This window comes from Leptonychotes weddellii, chromosome 3 (assembly GCF_054177405.1).
Source record: "Leptonychotes weddellii isolate Sample4059 chromosome 3, ASM5417740v2, whole genome shotgun sequence".
In the NCBI taxonomy this organism is placed as follows: domain Eukaryota; kingdom Metazoa; phylum Chordata; class Mammalia; order Carnivora; family Phocidae; genus Leptonychotes; species Leptonychotes weddellii.
In genome coordinates, this window is record NC_138371.1 from 156,343,445 (window position 1) to 156,349,564 (window position 6,120).

General features: G+C 40.5%; 1 pseudogene; it reads right to left on the reverse strand.

Moving 5' to 3' along the window:
- Positions 1-2,298: 2,298 nt before the first annotated feature.
- LOC102742913 (SWI/SNF-related matrix-associated actin-dependent regulator of chromatin subfamily E member 1 pseudogene) lies at positions 2,299-4,614 on the reverse strand (annotated as a pseudogene).
- Positions 4,615-6,120: the final 1,506 nt, after the last annotated feature.

Consider the following 6,120-nt stretch of genomic DNA (forward strand, 5'->3'; position numbering starts at 1 on the left):
ATAGGATATAACTTCAAAATCACAACAAAATACAAGGAACAACAGTCATGAGGCATGCTAAGACAAGTGTGTGGATAAGGGAACATTGACAGAGCAGGTTTTTCATTGCATTAGAAGGAGGCCTAATGTTCCCAGGTTCTTTTAGGACAGTCCTCTATCACTAACGGGAGTTAACTCTGGCCTTGCTTCAAAAAAAGGAGAACCCACAAACGTGCTTTCATCCAGTCAATAATTAACCTTCAGTTCCTCACAAGGGAAAAGGCTTGTGGTCTACAGATACATTTTTGGACCCCAAATATTTTCATATTCAGGGATACATGTAGGGAATGAAATCATCAAATATGTGTATTAACAGCTGTGAGGCTGGGGCGGGGGAGCAGACAGTCTAAAATGAGAAACTATCTATCCTTTGCAACTTACTGATTTTCAGGAAAAATAAGAGGAGCTGAGGCTGAATATGTCAAGACCCTGATAACACATTTAAACTATCTTCATACTGATAAATTGGACCAGCTTTTTATTTTTATAATAGCAGTAGTTTCTCCAGAATGAACACAGGCTTTCGTCCCCAAAGATTAATCTATTAAGGTCACTGCAGAGATTCTAGCCTCTGGACTTTCATACAGAGGACTTTTCTCTACAGTTATTTACCTAAACAATGGGTACACCTTTAGAGTAGAAAACTTAAGGGGATGAAAATATATAAGAAAAACTTATATATTGCAGTGAACTGAAAGCAGTTGCAAAACTGGAAAGTAAAATCATCTGACAAAGAGTTGACCTTTGAACAACAGGGGTTTGAACTGTGAGGGTGCATTTATATGTGGATTTTTTTTAATATAGTACAGTATTATAAATACATTTTCTCTTCTGTATGATTTTCTGAATAACATTTTCTTTTCTTTACCTTATTTTACTGTAAGAATCCAGTATATAATACATATAACATACAAAATAAGTGTTAGTGGACTGTGTATGTTATCAGGCAGGCTTCAGGTCAACAGTAGGCTATTAGGAGTTTTAAGTTTTGGGGGAGTTAAAATCTACGCAGAAATTTTCGACTGCATGAGGGATCGGGCTCTTAACGTCCACAGTATTCAAGGGCCAACTGTATTTTGTTATACCATTCTGTTTTTTATGAAACCTAGAAAAAAACCATGCTATTCACTTTAGGAGCTGTTTGGAAATCTCTCCCTCATTGTTCTTCATATATTCACAGGGCACAGAGAGTCTTATCAAGGAAAGTTTCTAAGGTGGCTACCAAAGCTATCCAAGAAGAGTACCCACACCGACCAGGTTCAAGCCGTGAAAGAAGTCCATCTTTGTAGCCCTGATGTCCTTTAATCCCCTTCAGTAACTTTAGCATCCCTTGAAGAGCTATTGAATTCACTGAGTTGATGATTATTTTCTCAACATACGACAATATGTATTCTTATACATATTCTTTTTTTAAGATTTTATTTATTTATTTGACACAGAGAGAGAGAGAGCACAAGCAAGGGGAGTGGGAGAGGGAGAAGCAGGCTTTCCGCAAAGCAGGGAACCCGATGCGGGGCTCCATCCCAGGAGCCCCTGACATTCCTGGACGAAGGAATGTAAATTAGAATACAAGTCTTAGGGAAGTTATTTGTTTGTCTCAAACCCAGATGGCAAAGACAAATTTTTCTAGGAGAACCTGGGAGGAAAAAAAAAATTGACTTTAATAAATGTTGCTGGAATTTGGGATCTATAGCCCTTTAAAAATTCAAGAACTTAATTGTGAGTAAAGCAGACACCATTTTGCTGTCATTAAAAAGTGCAGTCTAGTTATTAAAAACAAGATGGTAAGTGTTATAAAGGACAAATGCAGTGCATAGTAAACGAAAGATCTAACTTAGTGTAGATAAATGTCCTCAGCACTTGCTTGAAAATAAAAACTCTGATCTTTTCACTGAAATATAAAGGATGAGGTTTAGCTGACAAAAAAAAAAAAAAAAAGGAGAGAGAGAGAGAGAAGTCAGGATGGTTAGACCAGAGGGGACAGTGCGTGTGGTGGTCTAGGGCAGGAAGTACTATTGCTCACTAGAGGAAATGAAGGTCAGAGTGAAAGAAAGAACAGAAAAATGTTAGAGATAAAGCTAAAGTGTGAAGTGCAGACCAGATAATGGTGGGCCTTGCACACATTAAAAGTGGGGAAGCCACTGAAAAATTATAAAAAAGAAAGATGCAGTCAGATTTGCATTATTAAATAATCGATTTTCCTGTACTATAGAGAAAAGATTTGCAAAAAGGAAAGAAAGTGAGACCATTTAGAAGGGTGTTGCATTAATTCAGGGAACAGCAGATGATCGCTTGGATTAGGATCCTGGCAGAAAAGATGCTGAGGGATGCAGTGTCTGAGAGCTACTTAGGAGGCAAAATCAATACGGGAGGATGAGAGATAGGAGAGTGTCTTGAAGGATTCTCAGGTTTCCAACTTGTATATTTGGATGGATGCTGTTATCATTCATTCAGATAGGAGCCATTAGAGGTAGACACGGCAAGTTCACTATTGAACATGGAAACATACAAATAGTTATACGGATATATGGGGCTAGATTTCAAAAGGGCTGAGATGCAGACACCTACTTACATATTCCTAACAACGGAAGCCATGCATATGGTGTGAACACTTAACTGAAAGACATGGAGTGAGAAAGGATCATATGACCTATGACAAACCGCAAAGAAATTCAACAGTGAAGGATTGGATAGGAAAAAAAAAAAAAAATGGACCATCGATGTGGTTGAGAAAGGAGAATTAGAGCGTAAGAGGAATGCCAGAAGAGGGTGGTATGGAATAAACCAAAGCAATATGCTGTTGTTTTTACTACTATTGTTATTATGAATGTTATTTTTTATTTAGAGGCAGTGGCTTAACGTTAACTTAGAGGTAGTACAAAGTGCTTCTGAAATAACAGGCAAGGTGCGAATTGGAAAATATTCCCCGGACTTAGTGATGCGAAGAACAGTGATGTGGAAAGGAAGAGCTCTCTAAGTAAAGGGGTGAGTAGATAGGATGGAATGGAGTGACGAATGAGAGCATGATGAAGAAATTTTTTTTTTCATTTAAAAAAGTATTTAGAACACATAAAACAAGGCAACATTTATTCTTTTCTTTTTAAGATTTTATTTATTTATTTGACAGAAAGAGAGCACAAGTAGGCAGAGTGGCAGGCAGAGGGAGAGGGAGAAGCAGGCTCGCTGCTGAGCAGGGAGCTGGACGTGGGCTCAATCCCAGGACCCCAGGATCATGACCTGAGCCGAAGGCAGCCACTTAATTGACTGAGCCACCCAGGCGCCCCAACATTATTCTTTCTTCTTGTCTTCCGGATGGGGTCCGTTGGTGGCTTCTCCATGTTGCTCTCTGAGACGGTGTTACTATCACTGGGCTCCTCCTCAGCCATCCCATCTGCCCCCTCCCACGGGCTCTCCTTGTCTTCAGGAGTAGATGTGTCTTCCTCATCGTTCTATTGGCTTTCTGTCGCTTCTTCAAGGTGTGTCTCCTCTATCTCCACTGGGATGCTCTCGTGGTCCTTCTGTTCCTCGGTCTTACTAGGAGCTTGCTCTTCCTCAGGAACCAAGCTGCTCTGACTGCCTGCAGCTTGCCCTGCCATCTCCTTCTCCCTTTTCTCCGGCCTTTTGTGAGCCTGTTCCTCTGCCTGTGCAATTTCAGGGGCAATTTTTTTCCATATCCACGTCTACTTTCAAGCTGCACAAACTTTTATGTTCATTGTTAAAAGAATCTGTGCTTTCCAGGAATTTCCTCTTCTTTTCCTGGTGTTGCTCCTCTATTTGAAACAGTCGAGCTTCTAGTTTTTGCTGATGAGCCATTAAGGACTGGACCTGCATTCTGGCTGTCGTGACCGCTGATCGAATGTCTGGCACCGCACTCTCACTGAGGATTTCGCTGATGAGGTGGTGGTTTCTCTGGAAACTGACGGTGGCCTTGTGCTTCACTGAAAGCCATCATCATAATCATCTGGATCTTCCGCTAAATGCTCACATGCTCACTTAATGTTCTCCTTTCTCCATGCAAGGCTGTCTCTGTCCACTTTCTTCCTCCAGAGCAGCTTATGTACGACTTTTTGCATTTATGTTAGCAGAGTATGCAGGGGAATTATGATAGGCCTTCGTAGATTCATTGTACTCTATCTTTTCTGCTTTGTATTCATTTACATGTTCTTGTTTTTTTCATTAGTGAGATCTCGCCACATGCCACCAATAATCTTGGCAATCTCCCACAACTTTAAGGTCAGGGTTGGAAGCTTTTATTTGGTCCCAGAACTTATGGCTGTACCTCATGTGGGGCATCAGTGGCTTATCAGATGGCCGTGGGTATATTGGAATGGTAATACCAGAGGATGCCGAGCCGGCTGCTGGTGATGGGGTTCCCTCCCAGGCTGTAGTTATTGTAGGAGAAATGACTGTATGGATTGTATCCCCCAAACCCAGGTGTGCTGGGTATTTGTGTTGCAGGTGCTGGAGTGAGAGGTGGGGCATAAGATGGTCTTTTTGACATTTTGGAAGATTAAGCCCTCAGTTCCTTAAGAATGAATCTGAGACACAGCGGGCGTAAAAAGTGCCCAGAGCTCCGCCCTCCTTTCCTTTACATGATGATGAAGAAATTTCTTAGTTGGGCCCTGAAGGTAAGAATACAGGGTGGTGGGTGGGTCGTAAATTGGCCTTGGAGAAAGGACTTTTTTTTTTTTAAAGGTTAGAGAGAATCCAGCCTGTTCCAGCACCAGTGGAAAAGATAAATAGTGGGACGTAATATACAGAAAAGTGATTGATCTGGCCAAAAGGAGGCAGGAGCAGCTGAATGCAGAATTTCTTTGTTCCTCGGAAGAAGTATGAAAGAGAGGCAGGTATATATCCTAAAAGTGAATGTTTAAAACACTACAAAGTCCTTTCTAAATGTTCATATAGATTAACTCACTCAATCCATAGCCATACAAAGTAGAAGCACTGCTGACCCTATTTTATAGATGAGAGATTACGTAAATTATCAAAAGCCAGTTTTGTAGGGAAGGGAACCAGGAATCAAACCTGGAAAGACCAACTCCAGCATCAAGTGGTCAGCCATTACCTTATATCTTCTCTCTATCTGGCCTTACAGTTTTCCAGCTAATTTTTGAGAGCTCTGAGGGAAGCCCAACTGCCTCATGACCTCCACTGGCTTTCAGTAAAGACAAATTGAATCTTTGAAATGAAATACATATGATTATTCTGATATTTTAGATAAACAAAAGTTTAAAGGAGATGAGAAATGACCTCAGTTTTATTTGTAGTAAATGGAAAAGACCAAATTTGAACCCAAATCTGTCTAAATTTAAAGCCATTCACCTTTTCTCTTGCCAAGATGAATGATTTTCAAGTTCTCCTAGTTGAAAGCTGCTCTCCTGCTGATCACAGTTACTCCAAGATCCATCTCTCAACCCTGCTTTAAAAGAAAGCTCTTCTTTTTTTCACCCTTTCCCCTCTGGAACCTACTACAGTAATTCAAATTTGTTACCCTCATCAGTGCTCCCTAGCACCCCATACCTACTTCAATCACAACACACAGCTTTGCATTATAATCATCTTGTTAATTATGGAACAAGATCACTGTTAACACTTTTTTTTTTTTTTTTTTTAATGAGAAAGGCTACCAGCTGCTAAAAGTAGTCTTGCAGAAAATAATCTGGAGCAGATCTTGTAGATTATCAAATATTACTTATTTCAGTGTCTTAGATTTACAAAGGCATTGGATAGATGGTGTATGAAGTCCTAGGACTGACAAAATCGAAGTCTTGAATTTGCCTTGAATTGCTGTAATCTGAGATCCAACGTTAGAGTAACATTTTGTGTGGAGAAAGGGTGCCATGTCTTATGTACTTTGGTAAAGGAAAGCACCTCCTCCCAAGTACACCAGAGGAGGTTCACAGGGTAGGTAGTGTACTCTGAGCTGGTTTTTGGGGGGTTGCTGATTCTTGTGGGGATCTTAGTCTGTACCTAAAGCTAGAACACTTCTGAGGCTCACTGATTATATTTGGCAGGTAAGAGCTGAACATGGGGGAAGACAATGAAAAATATCCTAACTAGTCCTCACTTAGAGTGAGC